Genomic DNA, 17,340 nt, shown 5'->3' with positions numbered 1-17,340 from the left:
AAGTTTTATAAATGTTGTGTTTGATGACATCGTTGTTTTCATTATGTAAGGTTTCATGTAATGTTCAAAACGCAAATCTTAGTCATAGATGTTACGGTATTAGTCCAATACACTGAAAAAAAAATCCTTTCAATTTACGTAATTTTAATGTGTACATCGGTCCCACACAATCCGATTGTGTAAAACCAACATAATTTTCTCATTTAATTTTTATGTGTCAGACCAAAACATTTTAATTGTTTTAAGTAGTCTAATATAAATATGTTGACTCGAAGTGCTATTTCTCTTTACTATAACACATTTATTTTGTAATGTTTAAGTAATTGTATTATGTAAGGGGACTAGATTTTCATCTGTAATTCCAACATGCTTTTTTAATGCTTATATTATGGGATTATGTAACTCTAAAGCAATTTCATTATGTCTCTGGCACCAGAATAATCACCCATAATTATACAAATGTTATTTATTTCTTTTTTAAATACAAAATACATTTGCATTGGCATAAAAGGCAAAGAGTTTTGAACAAATGTTTAGTGATATTTAGGCAAACCACTGCTTTCAGATCATCAATTCATTTAAATCATTACACATTAATTCATTAACAGTCAATAACTATTACAACAATCAGCACATGCAGTACATACAAAGGGGCAATTTCCCAGACAGGTTGTAGATTAAGCCATGACTAGGCTCTAGTTATATTAGAATATTTTTTTCAAAAAAAGTTTACAAACAAACCTACCTTACAAAAACAACACTGGAGTACATCTTGAGGCAAAACAATGGCAAAGATATATGTCAAGATATGTCAGTGCAATATGTTTTCAAATTAAGGCATTGCAAAAGTCTGGGACTAGGAAAAGCCCCATCTGTAAAACTGACCCAAATGTTTAAAATAGTTACTATCACAGTAGATTTAGAAGTGCTAAAACACAAACACTGCATTCCAAAGAGACATGCAAAACAGTAAGTACTATTATTTTTTTTACAAACTGGAAAATATCAATCCTCCAGAAAGTCAGAGCTACATCATTTGTATAAACTGATAATCAAAGATTCAACAAAAACAAAACACAACCATTTCCAAAATCAACTCTGAGCAGCAAACTGTTAATGTTTTAATAAGAGAAAACACTTAAAACAGATAAATAAAAGGAACCATAAATGAGCAGCACAGTCTTTCTGATCCTTTCACTAAAAGAAACTGTTCGTTAAAGTTACGCTCAATGCAGTTCCATTAAAATCTTTTGGATTTCCTCAAAAATAAAGCGGAGATCAGGATAGCTCAGGTTTAAGGAATACATCAGCTCAAACAACATGGCACGATGTTGCAACACCTTCATGCCCTCCAGGACTATACAAAGATCCTCTTCTTCATCACAAGAAGCATGTTGTTTGAGAGCACAAATCCCAACAGTGGTGTCTTCAAATGACCACACTGATGCTGACTTCATCCATGCCCTGTACAAAACAGACCAATTTAGTTAAAGAAACAGAAAAAAAAGTTACTGTTACAATAATAGTGTCATTGGAAATTAGTACAATGCAAACAAATATAAATGTAAGTATGCAGACCCATGTGCATTGCCACAGCATGTTACAATTGGTTACAAATGTATGGGTTACAAAGCAAGGCAGCTGCACTGTCCACTGCTCTGGGTGTGTGTGTGTGTGTGTGTGTTCACTACACTGGAATGAGTTAAATAAAGAGGCCACATTTCAAGTGTGTGCCATACCTGACAATCACAGCAAAAGTGAATTATCTCATTTTCTCACTCTCACGTTGTTACAGACCTGTATAAATGTCTTTGTTCTGATGAACACGAAGGAAGACATTTATTTTGAGGAATGTTTGCAACCAAACTGTTCATGAGCCCCATTCACTTCCATAGTATTATATTTCCCCACTATGGAAGTGAATGGGGCTTATGATTGGTTTGGGTACAAAACATTCCTCAAAATATCTTCCTTAGTGTTCATCAGAACAAAGACATTTATAAAGGTTTGTAACAACATGATAGGGAGTAAGTGATGAGAATTTTTTTTTGGGTGAACTACCCCTTTAAATCTTCCCAGGTGTTTTAATGACCCTTGTGCCAAAAGATGTAACTAAAACATACTACATTTTCTGTACTTCCAACAAGGTTTACACATTTTTATGTCTATGAATCTATATTACTTACTTACTTCTGTCATTTGATCATTAATTGTTCCAAGTCTTTTTGCTAGCTGTCCTCCTTTCTGACAGAAGAGTTTCATCAGGTTTTTGGATTGGAGGTCCAGGTGACACAGGAACATTAGACAGTAGTGATTCTTTTAAATTCAGCATTAATCTGAAAACAGATTAACCAACCATTGTATATTTGAGTACTGCGAGTCAAAGAATAATACATGTATATTAGTTACAAAATAAGATTTAGCTCCTAACAGCAGTAAAACAGTGATAGGAATTACTTACCAATGCTTTTGAGTGTGTGCAAGGATGATGGACCTATAAGAGGAAATATTCAGAGGTGAAATCAAACAAAACCTCAAATGATGAACATACGCAGAGCAATAATGAAATAAGTATTATATCTGTCATAGGACGCAATTTTGGACAAAATTAGATCCTAAAACAACAAGGTTCTCTTCTGAAAACGTCAGCTTTAAGGTGTGGCACTTCAAAGCAATTTTTTTCAGTTAATATACCAGACGTCACGCGAGACATTTAAGAAAGCTTTTTCTAATAGAATCAAGTGTTGCTCGTGGCGTAGCGAAGTCATGAATAACTGACGCGGGTCTGATAATCTGATTAAGCAGACAGTTTGTTTCATACGCAATGTCATTATTAATGTAGTCAATTGATATCATCTGGTAAAATTACTTACATGGATAAAGTTACTCTGGACAGAATAACGTTTGGTTAGCGTTTTATTTGTCCTGAACCGTTTCCATAGAACAGCTGAGGAAAAAGTGCCTCAAAAGTCAACTCAAAGCTGACAGTTTTCAACTCGGATAAAACTACTAAACATGAAATAACGTTATACAGCTGACATTTTTAAAACGCTGTTTTTCTTTATGAGCCTTACACTTACTGACTGACTGACTGACTGTAACGTTAACTTACTCCACCAACCTCCTCCAAACTAATTTTTACTACAAGTCATTGCAATGACTACATATTGTAAAAAAACTGTCTATCTAGTGAAGATGTATCACGTATAAAGTGAACATAAATAAATAATAGAACTTACTTTAATAACGTGGTGTCCGTCTGAGAGAGTTCTTCTGACTGACTGCTGCTGCTGAGTCTTCATTTTGGCGCCCAAAACAAACAATGTTTATTCTTCTTTTATGGCAGTTGACGTCCTTTTCATTGAGCGTTACTGCCCCCTTCTGCTCAGGAGGTGCCGTTTTGTGTGCAAACCCAATTTTTATGCTTTAACTATTCAATTCAATCAATTTTAATCAATGTGAGAATAATGTGTTCATTTTACATTCAAACAAAACATTTTCCTCCTAATCAATTAAATTATGTTTACACAAGGAATATAAATATTTTGTTTTGCATATACATGTTTATTTTATTTAAATTCAAAGACCCACCAAGTCCATTTTTTTCAGTGTACGATGGTTTGTTAACACAGCACAGAATTAAGTGTTCAGATGAACAAACTTACCATAAAAAAGCGAGTGGCCCGGCAGACGCTATTACTTCCGCGTTTGTCCACGACACTGTTGTCATGTGTTTTTTACATCAGTAAAGGCGGAAACAAAGGATAACATAGATATTAACGTCATTTACAGGCGACTGCACTGCCCCATGTCACTGTTTAGGGCAACAATTTTCTCAGAATTTACAAGTAGTTGAAAACATTAGAGATATTGTTAGTAATCAGCTGGGTTTAAAATGATCCAATGTTGGGTTGTTGTTATTCAGCCATGGGTAATAATTTCCCAGCAGTTGGGTAAAAACAAATTTTACCCAGCAGTGTATTTTGTCCAAGATTTTCCCCAAAATAACCCAGCCATTTTAGAGTGCATGAGCTATACTTTATGTTTTTGCCAGATTTTACGGTAATGTAATTCGACTCCAATGCATTTTTACATGTAGGCCCTTGTAAAACATCTTTGTTTGCTATAACAATAAGATAAAATCATTGTAATGTACTTGATATAAGATATTTCTTTTTATACAATGGGAGCTACAGCAATATGATTAAAGACATTACATTACATTGCACTAAGGCATTTGGGAGATGCTTTTATATACAGTAGTACAAGTGCATTAAAGGTATGCATTTTACTAGCGTGCATGTTCCTCCTTGGCAATCAAGCCCATGACATTTTGCATTGCTAATGCAATGAGGTACCAATTGAGCTACTGTACAGGAACACGAAAGACAGTAACGCCAAATAATTATTATTGACATATTATTGACTATTGACCTCTTTCTCTACAAAGTAGTTTATCAATCTAACCGTAGACTGTTGCCAAGCTAAATATAGGAACATGGCACTTTAATATAAAGTGTACAGTCACACGTGTACAATGTTTTATACAGATTCAACATAGAGTGTGATATAACATACTCTCAGATCTACAAAAATAAAGGTACAAAAGCTATCAATGAGACGGTATATATCAATAGGTCCTCATATGTACCATTTAGGCATGGGTATCAGAAGAAAAAAAAGTGTGTTGGTCCAGCATGATCTCACAAAAATTCATACATATTTGACAAGTCGGCTAACTCATATGAATTTATACAACGTTAATCATGCAAAAATGTACGATTCCTAATAAATTGTAATGGATTTGACTGACGGCGATCTGACAAGTGAACATACATATGCGGTTAATTACAGAAAAAGTGAATGGGTCCAATATCAAGGGTCTCAAAAAGTGGGTGGGTCTTGTCCCACCCACATATAATGGTCTAGACCAGTGGTTCCCAAACTTTTTCAGCGTGCGGCCCCCCTTGTGTATGGTGCATTCCTTCGCGGCCCCCCAAAGAAAATTTGTGACAAAAAACTGTTCTAAAACTCAACATTTTAATAAAAAAACATTAAATTATACAAAAAAGTAGTGCTTTTGGTTAGTAGCCTTATTTTTTTAGGTTTAATTACACAGAATTCATGATAAATTAATGTATTTCATAAAATGTCATAAAACTGGGGCCCCCCTGGCACCATCTCGCGGCCCCCCTGGGGGCCCCGGCTCCCAGTTTGAAAACCACTGGTCTAGACACCCATGCATTTAGGTACATAAATGTACAGCAGGGTTTTCCGCAGCACTTTGCAGTTCGGGCGGCCCGCTTAAGCTGGGAAACCATGCTGCCCTAACTAGGTTGTAAAAAAAATCTGCTGTACAAAAGGCCGTCAAGTGCATCTCGGAGTATAGCGCAGACACGCTTTACACCGCAAGCATGCACGCGCGTCACTGTCTGGAGGATAGCCAATTGATAAAAAGCGTGTCCATGAGATCTGTAAGTGGACTTATGTTTTGTTTTTTTAAGCCTGTTATTGTATTAGTCCAGGGGTGGGCATCGAGGGCCACAGTCCTGCAGAGTTTAGCTTCAACCTTAATCGAACACACCTGAATGTCATTTCCAAACAGTCCTGAAGACTTCAATTAGATTTTTCAGCTGTGTTTGATTAGGGTTGGAGCTAAACTCTACAGGGACACTGGCCCTCAGGACCAGGAGTTGCCCACCCCTGTATTAGTCTATAGTTCTTGCAAATTTAAAGTAAGTTAGCAGGCGATTTTTGTTGTTTGAGCAACCTGCTAGCTAGGATGCACGTGATTTGATATAATTGTTGAGTGCTCTTGCTCACGTTATTTATGTGCATTGTTTACATGCTACAGTAGTTACGCTCTTTTAAGATAATGTAATTAATAGTGGGAAATAATAAGTTTTTACAATCTTCGCGCTATCTATCATTGTTCGCCAGACGTTCTACAACATCTGCTTTAGTTCGTGTTTATTAACCCTTAAGATTCACTTCATCACGCAGCTATTCCCGTTAGAGGTAAAAACATTTAATTCATTAATAATCTAGTATGTGTTCATTTTCGGTCATAGTTTCTTGAAAATTACGTTTTATTTGAGTGTTTTTAATAAAAATATTTTCATTTTCATCATGACGTGTACGCCCCGCCTCTTTAATTGTCACGCCCCCCGGCCCCAACCACCCGTCCAACACTACCACCTTAACTAACACATTTTCTGCGGGAAACCATGTACAGCTTTATTAATATGCACTCTTTAGGTACAAATGTATACTCTTTGAAAGGTAACACCCCATGACAGCTTTTGTAGCCTTCTTTTGTGTTTGCAATAGCTGGTTTGTATACTTCTGATTCATATACTTATGATGCAACTTTGATTCATATTTTTTTAAATAATGCAACAACTCTAACCACTTTTTACATTTTTTAACTTCTATTTACACATAAAGTGTTGGGTGCAGGTAAGCAGTGTTGCTGAAAGGTGGATTATATGTCACAAAGGGTTTAATAAAACACCCCAAACACCTCCCTTATGAAATCTGCTTTCAGAACACTGCTACCCTTCAGTATACAGTATCCGCACCAAAATGAATCCCTTGATAGGAGGTGTTAGTGGCTCTCAAAATGATGAGCAGCAACAAGAATGCAACTGATGGAAGCTGTTATGAACAAGGGGGTTACAGGTGTTAAGACTTGTATCTGTCTGAAGCTCACTGTAGTAGTGTCAGAGAGCACAGAAAGCCCTCAATAACAAATTGTTCAACAGACACAATACAGAAGCAGACAACTGAATGAAATACCAGTCACAACAAAATGAAAGATGAATGCCTCTGAGAAAGATCACAGACCTGTATATATATATATATATATATATATACACACATACGCATGCACGCACGCACACACACACACACACACACACACACACACACACACACACACACACATATATATATATATATATATATACACAATTTCTATTGTTATATTCCACAAAAAAACAAGGTTTAACACAGACACTCATTTCTATAGGGCATTGTAAGAAAATAACCAAACCACACTGAGCAATTTTCCACATTATATATGAAAACATGAGCAAAAATAAAATAAAAAATCAAATTTGACACAAACATTACAAAAGCACCTCGTAATTGTTGTCAGCAAATTGTTGTAGAGAATTTAAAGACTTGGAAAAACTGATAAAGTATATACTAAATGTTTCCTGTTAAATGCTAACAACATATAAAGAGAAAGTAATTTTTTTCATGTCGTATCCCTTTAGAGCAACTTGGTGAAGAAATCCTAGCAACACAATAGAAATGTGCAATGCTTGTCAACAATCAGATAGTTGCTAGATGGAGAACTGATTAAAAAATAAACATTTTCTGCAAATGATGAATGTGTAAGGTAACTTTAAAGGTGCACGAAGTAAAGTTAATCATATTTTTTTGCGCCAGCTAATGTGTTATCCATCTTGGATATGTACTTATAGCAAGTGACGTCAATCTAACAAATGCTAGCAATCGTTTTTGGATATTAAAACCATTGTGCATGTGCTCTTTGCAGCAATGAGTATTTTATTCTGTGAGTGAAAGTGTCCAGTAATGATATTGGGGGATGAGATCATATGACCTCAACATGGTAGTCCTCATGAAGCTAAATATTACACTGTAAAAAAAATCCTTGCTGCACTTAAATGTTTAAGTTTGACTAGTTAGAAGTTGCTATAAATTATAAAAATATAGTTGTAAAAAACTTAAGCCCATTCAACTTTTTTTTGCATTTATTCAAACTCCTCACTAGTCAATTTTTTTTAAATGACTTGTTAATTCAAGTTGTAAAAACTTAAAAATGTAAGTGCAAAAAGGATTTTGTTTTGCAGTGTACGCAGCCATCATATATTTGCCTGTCATGTTTTTTCTGTACTTCAGCTGGTGGAGCATTGCATTTGCAGAGCAAAAGGTATAATGGGTGTCAGGGTCCTGCTTTAGGGTAATGTTTTGTATTTGTCTAAGTCATAATGGCAGGATTCTGGCAGTCCCATGTTGGGTCATGTGCCTCCGGTGTCTTGTCTCTTGTCTGCGCCCCCCTCGTTCTCCTGCTTATTGTTAATCATTAGTTTATTCCCATCACCTGTTCCCTCCTCGTTATCTTGGTGCAGTTGACCGAGCCCGCGCTGCCAACCGAGCCCGCGCAGTCCGCGGCGCCGACAGAGCCCGCGCAGTATGCGCCGCCGACCGAGCTCGCACAGGCCGTGCCGCCGACCAAGCTCGCGCAGGCTGCGCCGCCGACCAAGCTCGCGCAGGCTGCGCCGCCGACCGAGCCCGAGCAGCCCCAGCTAGAGCCTGTGTAGCCAAAACCTGTGCAGTTTGTGCTGCTCCGGCTGCGTCCTCGTCCTGCACCACCTTGGACTGTTTTGTCTGGTTCAATCAGTGGACTCTTGTTTGTCTGATTTTCATTTTGCATTGTTTTTCTAACACTTGATTGATTTTGTTATTTTACATTTTTGATGTGTTCATTGTCTAGTCCTGTCATTTATCTGTCATGTACTCTTTGTTTTGTGTGCTCCCTTTGGGGACGCCAGGTGGCGTCCCATAAGGGGGGGGGGGTACTATCAGGGTCCTGCTTTAGAATTATGTTTTGTATTTGTCTAAGTCATAATGGCAGGATTCTGGCAGTCCCATGTTCTATGTGGAGGTTCATGGCATTGTGTATTGGGTCATGTGCCTCCGGTGTCTTGTCTCTTGTCCGCGCCCCCCTCGTTCTCCTGCTTATTGTTAATCATTAGTTTATTCTCATCACCTGTTCCCTCCTCGTTATCTTGTTTGGTTTTCTTATTATTATTAATAAAATGTAATGCAAGTCACTTTGGATAAAAGTGTCTGCCAAATGTTTTACTTGTACTTGTGTAACTGGCTACAAAACAGTTCTCTAATTTCTTCATAATTCTTTTATTTTTCTATTTCATCATTCACATTTTTTGTTGTGAACTTCTCAAAACTTCCCATATGCAGTTCTTTTATATTATAATTTATTTCTCTTTGTATTTTGTATGCATTTGTGTTCATACTTGAAAAAAACTGTATGGGAACTAGATCTGAAGTATTTGTCGTCATTGGGGCACTTATTGGTGACGCACACGGTGGCGCTGTTGAGTGAGAGAGCTGTTTTGCCTCAGAGCACTGTGTGATGCTGCTGAGGTCAGACCTGTTCATGCTCTCTTGCGTCTCTCCCCACTAATATTGGTATGTTTGAAGTGTAATTTGTTAAAAACAGTTCATGAAATTGTTAAAGCAATATAATCTGTATGTGTTATGTTTAAACCTTGATGGATTGTATGTTTTACACGAGTTATATGGGACCTTGTGTGACGCACGTGTTGCTAACAAGCTGGTGTTGTGTACCCCTAGTGGTGAGCGGAGAGACTACATGCAGCGTGTTAATTTAATGAAGTGCCCATATTTTGCAGGTATGCAGTTCATAAAATATAAAAAAAGGGATCTATTCCATATATAATTGATTTAAAATAACTATTTACAGACTGATGTATTACTTTTACTCATTTAAAATGTATAAAGCCCAGTAAATGATTACAATGATTAATTGAAAACAATATTTGGTTTATAGTGTATACATTGTGTGTTGTTTAGAAACATTGATTGTAATTACATGATTGCAATGTGTTGATACAATAATTCATAAACTTTTTCATTTTCATTTATAAAGATATGATGCATATTAGTACAAAAGAACACACAACTGACTCTTTATGGAAAAAAACTTTATTGAAGGGTTGTAACATGATTCGATTAGACACTGTTGTTGTTATATCATTTGATCTTACATTGATTATCATATGTTTTTAATTTATTTCCCCATAATGTCATAATTATAGTGATGTAAAAACATATACCTCTTGCCTCAGAGCACTGTGTGATGCTGCTGAGGTCAGACCTGTTCATGCTCTCTTGCGTCTCTCCCCACTAATATTGTGGTGAGCGGAGAGACTACATGCAGCGTGTTAATTTAATGAAGTGCCCATATTTTGCAGAAAATAAAAAGAAGAGATCCCATTCTGTTGTCCCTGGCTTGTGTTCTTTGAGAAGGAAAAGCAAGTCTGCTACATAAAACTGGTGCCGTGACCCGGATCCCAGCCGATCAGCCGCAGCCGATCACCGGGTATCAACTGTAAAGAATCAAGCCAAGACAAAGGGACCAACTACAGACTGCCAAAGCTGGTTAATGAACTCTGGTGCTTATATTCAGGTCTTATCTATATTGTGACATTCAGTTTTTATTGATTTTGTATTGACCTACATTAATTCAAATAATTTCATTACTGCTCTACAAAGACAAATAATATGGAAGGCCATGAATGCAATATGTTCACACCAGTCATGGGTAGGGGTAGAGGTGTACTTAGCCCAGATGGTGCTGTAAGATGTAAGGTGAGAGATCAAGTGTGTGGTGCTAGCCTAAGCCCTTCAAGAGTAGAGGGGGGAGCTGCCTTTGGTGTTTTGTCCTCCACACCTGCCCCTAATAAAGATAGTTCATACTCACATCTAGCAGAGCTCATAGAGGAGCTGGGCAGCCAAATTGGTGACTCCATTCTCGGTCGACTCCTAGCAGATAAAAACCCTTCTGCCTCCTGTAACCAAACTCTCCCTGAATCAATTAAAACAGATTTGCACAACACAACCCTTGATCTATCCAAAATGAACCTGATTCTTCGATCTGACGCCAGAGAACCCCCTATGTTCCGCGGAGATGGAACAGATAAATATACTATACATGAGTGGATAGAGTTAATGGAGGTGTACTTACAGAAACGGGACTGCCCAAACACAGAGCGTGTAAATGAGATCTTAAACCACCTTCTGGGCAGGGCAAAAAGTATAGTAAGAGTAGGGTTGAAGAGCAGCTCCTGTCCTGATGTAGTTGTTTCCCCTGAGACTGTCTACAAAATGCTCAGACGTTATTTCAGTGAAAGCCCAGAGTCTTGTCTCCCAGTGGCAGACTTTTATGCTACACGCCCATATGCCAATGAAAGCCCAGTCGATTATTGGGCCGACTCAATAACGCAGCTGAGGTTGCTGACAGCTACCTGCAAAAGCAAGGAAATGGGATGAAAAACATCTCAAATGAGGTTGCTATGATGTTTGTTAGGAACTGTCCTGATGCTGAGCTATGTAGAGTGTTCAGGTACAAACCAATCATGAAATGGACATCTGCAGAGGTTCAAGAAGCCATAGACGAATATCAAAGGGAACTATGTACAAGAAAAGCTGGTCATTTCACTCACACCCTCCAAGTAGCAACTACTGCCATCAGTAACGTAGACAAGCAAGGGGAAAACACAGCGGTGAATGCTGCAGCATGCGTCCCAAACACCCAGAATGTAAAACCTGAGGCCACAATAACAACCAGTAATGACACAAGTGCTCTAGAACGTGTGCTTAATATGCTAGAGAGGGTTCTTGAACGTACCGGGCCACAAACGACCCACCCAGGCGGACCTCATCCGCCATCCTGGACTCGTCCACTCCGATGTAGAGTCTGTGGTGAAAAAACTCATTCCACACGCTCTCACTGCATGTCTGAAAAAAGATGCCTGAATTGCTTTGAAGTCGGTCACCAGCGCAGAGTATGTCCCAGAACAACCTCCGAGCTTGAGAACCCCTCCCCAAGTCAGGGAAACTGAAGCACCCACACAGAGGAGGGGACAGTGTGGGTGAGGAAATTGAAACCCTCCAAGATGAAGATGCTTTAAACACATACAAGTCAAATGTTAAGTTAATGTCAGGTAATATGGTGTTGTTTCAGAATGTAACAAAGTTAGAGCAAGCAGACAGCCTCTTCTACACAGACGTTCTAGTCAATGACAAAGTTACCCTGCAGGCCTTACTGGACAGTGGCTCGATGGCTTGTACCATCAATGAGGAAGTAGAGCATGTTTTCCAGAGCGCTGACGTTACCTTGGATCTATGTGGGATGCAGCCCAATGTTATGCTGGTTGGATGTGGAGGAGTTCAAGTTGCCCCAAAATGTGCATATCAGTTGAAATTGAAAGTGTACGACTATGAAGTCAGCGTGCCCACGTTAGTCGTACCAGGGCAGCGAGACCAACTAATATTGGGCACCAATGTCATCAAATACGTCTTAAGCCGTCTTAAGCAAAATCCAGACTACTGGCGCATTGTAAATAGGCCTGAATCAACCAGAGAGCCTGTATTTGAACAGTTCCTCAATATGTTGTCCGGTATCAATAGATGGAAAGGAGATGAGATGCCTGATACCATAGGGACCGCTAGACTGGCACAGGCCATCACACTGCTGCCCAGACAGGAACATCTAGTGTGGGCCAGACTGCCTCCCAAGACCCCAGTTTCAGCGGGAAGTGCAGTACTGATTGAACCATCTAGATCGGCAACTCACAAGAAGGATATCATTGTCGGTCGCGTAGTGGCTTCAATGACTGCTGATCGATGGGTACCAGTTAGGATGTTAAATCCATACGAGAAGCCCATAACTCTGAAAAGGAACTCTAAAGTAGCTGATGTGTGTCCTTGTGTGGCCCTAGAGGATCTGGAAATAGAAGCAGAGCAGCCTCTTGAGACTATAAAGATTCAAAGCCAAACCGTACAAGATGGACCCATCGACACTGAATTCCAAAGTGTCTTGAAAAAAATGGAGCTCAGTGATCTGGACATAGATTCTTGTGAAGTCTCTCCTTATTGGAAAGGCCAATTACTGCAACTAATCCAGAAGTATGAAAGTGTGTTTTCAAAGCATAAACTAGACTGCGGAAGGGCGAATGATTTTGTGCACCGCATCCACTTATCTGACAGCCGACCCTTCCGATTGCCTTACCGACGTGTTCCGCCAGGACAGTATCAGAAATTGCGGCAAGTTCTGTCAGACATGGAAGAAAGGGACATCATTAGCAAATCTAACAGTGAGTGGGCATCTCCTTTAGTACTTGTGTGGAAGAAGAGTGGAGACCTGCGAGTTTGTGTTGATTACAGGTGGCTCAACGCACGTACCGTTAAAGATGCCCACCCCCTTCCGCACCAAGCCGATTGTCTTGCTGCCCTGGGAGGAAACGGAATATTCAGTGCAATGGATCTTACATCTGGATTCTATAATATCCCCATGTGTGAAGAGGATAAGAAACTCACAGCATTTACTACCCCAATGGGATTATATGAATTCAACCGTCTTCCTCAGGGATTATGCAACAGTCCAGCGAGTTTTATGCGGCTTATGATGAACATATTTGGTGACCAAAATTTCCTTACCCTACTGTGCTATTTGGATGACCTTCTGGTTGTAGCTCCCAATGAAGAAGAGGCTTTAAAGAGGTTAGAGATGGTTCTTGACAGACTGAGCGTTCACGGGCTTAAACTAGCCCCGAAAAAGTGCCACCTGCTCAGAAGGAGTGTCAGATTTCTTGGCCACATTGTGGATGAACATGGAGTGGCAACTGACCCCGATAAAGTTGCGGCAATCAGCGCCATCACTGAGAAGGATCTAATGATGGATGATGGAGTCTCACCCTCTCCAAGAAAGATTAAATCCTTTTTGGGTATGGTAATGTATTACCAACGTTTCATCCCAAACTGCTCCAGCATCGCTAAGCCTCTTTTCACATTGACCGCGGCAACCAAGGGTACCAAGGGCTGTTCGAGAGGTAGTGCAGTCTTCAGGAAGCTTAGTCCAAAGGACTGGACCAAAGAATGTGTTGTGTCCTTCGAACGACTAAAGTCAGCACTTTTAACATCAGTAGTACTGGCTCATCCTGATTTCAGCCAGCCATTCATCCTATGTACAGACGCATCGCTTGATGGCTTGGGAGCTGTCCTATCACAAGTCTCTGAAGGAGAGACCAAGGCTCGGCCAGTTGCCTTTGCTAGCAAAGCCCTCACTCGTGCTCAATCCAACTACCCTGCCCATCGCCTAGAGTTTCTCGCCCTCAAGTGGGCTGTCTGTGACAAATTTAGCCACTGGTTAAAGGGGCATCCCTTCACAATTTGGACAGACAATAATCCTCTAACTTACATCCTGACAAAACCAAAATTAGATGCGTGTGAGCAGAGATGGGTGGCTAAGCTAGCTCCGTACAATTTCAATATCCAGTACATACCTGGTACCAAAAATGTAGTTGCCGACGCTTTAAGCCGAAGACCATTCATACCCAGTCGTGTAAGCCAGAGGCTGGTAGCAGAGCCCTACAAACTTCTCCTCGAACAATCTGAACAGATCAAAGAGGGGATGGTTCAGGACGCCTTTAGGCTCAGTGCAAACAGCCAGTGTGTAAGCCATCCATCTGTGATATGTTCCTTGTCCCCTGAGCAGGTTACTGCCATACTTGAAGCCCATACTGAGTGGGATACGGGAACAAAGGAGAGAGTTGTGTCTTGGCTTGCTCAGGATGTCCAACAAGCAGTGCTGCCAGGGAAAGACACTCTCTCAGTTTTCCCCCTTAGAGAGCTCCAAGAAAAGCAGGAAGGTGATCAAATCTTGTCAAGAGTTCTTTTCTATGTGCTACGAGGCAGAAGACCATCACGACGGGAAAGGTCAAGAGAGCCGCTCAAAGCTGTGAGAATGCTAAAGCAGTGGGAGAAATTGAGAATGCTGGATGGCATACTATACAGGGTTTGTAAAGATCCACTGACTAAGTCCACACAGTACAAGTTCATAGTCCCTGATTCATTGGTCAGTAAAGTCTTGTGCGGTATCCATGATGAAGCTGGTCATCAAGGCCAAGGCCGAACGTTGTCTCTTGCACGGCAGCGTTTCTCATGGGTCACCATGGAAAGAGACATTCGTGACTATGTGAAATGTTGCAAACGTTGCGTGGTCAGTAAGACTCCCGAGCCGGAAGGAAGGGCTCCATTAGAATCTATCCGCACCACTCAACCGTTGGAAATGATTTGTATAGACTTCTGGTCGGCCGAAGATTCATCTGGCAAAAGCATTGATGTGTTGGTGGCGACTGACCACTTTACGAAAATGGCTTATGCTTTCCCATGTAAGAACCAATCCGCAGCCCAAGTTGCGCGTCAGTTATGGGACAGGATTTTCTGTGTCTACGGCTTTCCTCAAAGGATCCACTCCGACCAAGGGGCAAATTTTGAAAGTCAATTGATCCATGAGCTACTGCAGATTGCTGGCGTGAAAAAGTCAAGGACCACGGCCTATCATCCTATGGGGAACGGCCAGGTTGAAAGGTTCAACCGTACCCTCGGGAATATGATAAGAGCCTTGCCTCCAAGAGCTAAACAGAACTGGCCACAAATGTTGCAAACCTTGACATTTGCTTGCAATTGCACAGCCCATGAGTCAACTGGATTTGCCCCTTTCTATCTCATGTACGGGAGGATTCCTAGATTGCCAGTGGACATAATGTTCCAAAGTGTGAGTCAGGACAACAACATCACTGATTATGACCAGTATGTAAAAAAGATGAAAAATGATCTTCGGGAGGCAATGTTGCTTGCTCAGGCCAACACTGCTGCCAGTCAACAGCGGCAAGCAGCGCAGTACAACAAGAGGATAAAAGGTCGAGATATTGAGGAGGGAGACCATGTGCTGATCGCCAACAAAGGTGAACGCAGACGTCGAAAGCTGGCTGATAAGTGGGAGTCGACCCCATATGTCGTGTTGTCAGTGGATGCCAGGTGCCATACTTACCGCATAAGGAATACTCGAACTGGACAGGAGAAAGTGGTCCACAGGAATTTGCTATTACAAGCCAGCTTCCTGCCCATTGAGGAGAACGATGAATGTTCAGAGCCAATTTTTGATGATGCAGAACTTGATTATGGGGACTGTAAAGGTTCTACAAGTGACATATCCTCAATTGACGCAGAGGGTTCTGACCATGTTGATGAAATTAATGATGCAGCCCTCATTTCAACCTGCCCACTGAGCCCATCGAATGGAGAGGATGTCGAAGACTCTAATGTTGAAACAGGATTTAGGCAAGTCGTGGCTGAATCAGAAAGTAACTGTGGCACAGAGGACATCGATCAGACATCTGAGCCAGAAAATATTGATTTGAGCGCTATAGTGAGTGGAAACAATGAAAATGACCCGACAGAATCAGAAAGGGGTCGCAAGGATGTTGATCAACCTACCTTTGAAATAACTCACCAAGTTAAAACAAGGGTTGGCAGAATAGTGAAGCCAGTAAACCGACAGATCCAGAACAGGACCCAAAATGTTGTTCTGCGCAGCCCATTCTTTAGTCTTTCGAGGCCATGAATATCTTATTTCAGAGCAATTAACCCTCCTTAATTAGTTTCTATATTACTCAATGGGGATACTAAAGAAAGGGAAAATCTAGTAGATTTTGTTTAAACTGAGGCAGTGTGTACGTACGGCACTTCCTTTAGCAAGTAGACATTAGAGGGCCTGGCCAGCTTTCCTTTGTCACTTCCCAGTCAAGTGGGTAACATGTATGTTGCTGATCAAGTGTTTTGAAAAGACCTTTCTCCCTATTATTGAGTTACATGTGCTGGATGAATTTTGTGAAGTTCAGGGGGGAGAATGTAACTGGCTACAAAAACAGTTCTCTAATTTCTTCATAATTCTTTTATTTTTCTATTTCATCATTCACATTTTTTGTTGTGAACTTCTCAAAACTTCCCATATGCAGTTCTTTTATATTATAATTTATTTCTCTTTGTATTTTGTATGCATTTATGTTCATACTTGAAAAAAAACTATGGGAACTAGATCTGAAGTATTTGTCGTCATTGGGGCACTTATTGGTGACGCACACGGTGGCGCTGTTGAGCGAGAGAGCTGTTTTGCCTCAGAGCACTGTGTGATGCTGCTGAGGTCAGACCTGTTCGTGCTCTCTTGCATCTCTCCCCACTAATATTGGTATGTTTGAAGTGTAATTTGTTAAAAAACAGTTCATGAAATTGTTAAAAGCAATATAATCTGTATGTGTTATGTTTAAACCTTGATGGATTGTATGTTTTATATGAGTTATATGGGACTTTGTGTGACGCACGTGTTGCTAACAAGCTGGTGTTGTGTACCCCTAGTGGTGAGCGGAGAGACTACATGCAGCGTGTTAATTTAATGAAGTGCCCATATTTTGCAGAAAATAAAAAGAAGAGATCCCATTCTGTTGTCCCTGGCTTGTGTTCTTTGAGAAGGAAAAGCAAGTCTGCTACACTTGCATTAGTAAAATAGTTATGCTCACATGCCATACAGAATAAGGTATGGTCATGTTACTCAGATAATAGCAAAGACTATCGACATTTACAAGACAATATTACTTTGAAGGACAACTGCAATGCTCAGTATGCACATGCTGCGCAGTATCT

General features: G+C 40.1%; 2 long non-coding RNA genes across 2 annotated transcripts; one reads left to right on the top strand and one right to left on the bottom strand.

Annotated features, from left to right (window-relative positions):
- Positions 1-451: 451 nt before the first annotated feature.
- LOC129444557 (uncharacterized) lies at positions 452-3,603 on the bottom strand. Its single transcript, XR_012372568.1, has 4 exons — positions 3,240-3,603; positions 2,462-2,494; positions 2,191-2,336; positions 452-1,464 (listed from the first exon to the last, which is right to left on the bottom strand). It is a non-coding gene; the product is annotated as an uncharacterized lncRNA (long non-coding RNA).
- A 12,821-nt stretch (positions 3,604-16,424) lies between these two features.
- Positions 16,425-17,136, top strand: LOC141366095 (uncharacterized). The gene is made up of 2 exons (XR_012371099.1): positions 16,425-16,888; positions 17,056-17,136. It is a non-coding gene; the product is annotated as an uncharacterized lncRNA (long non-coding RNA).
- The last annotated feature ends 204 nt before the right edge of the window (positions 17,137-17,340 follow it).

The sequence above is a fragment of the Misgurnus anguillicaudatus genome, chromosome 2, assembly GCF_027580225.2.
Source record: "Misgurnus anguillicaudatus chromosome 2, ASM2758022v2, whole genome shotgun sequence".
Classification (NCBI taxonomy): domain Eukaryota; kingdom Metazoa; phylum Chordata; class Actinopteri; order Cypriniformes; family Cobitidae; genus Misgurnus; species Misgurnus anguillicaudatus.
The sequence above is the reverse complement of the archived record's forward strand: the minus strand, read 5'-3'. Positions and strand labels throughout refer to the sequence as shown.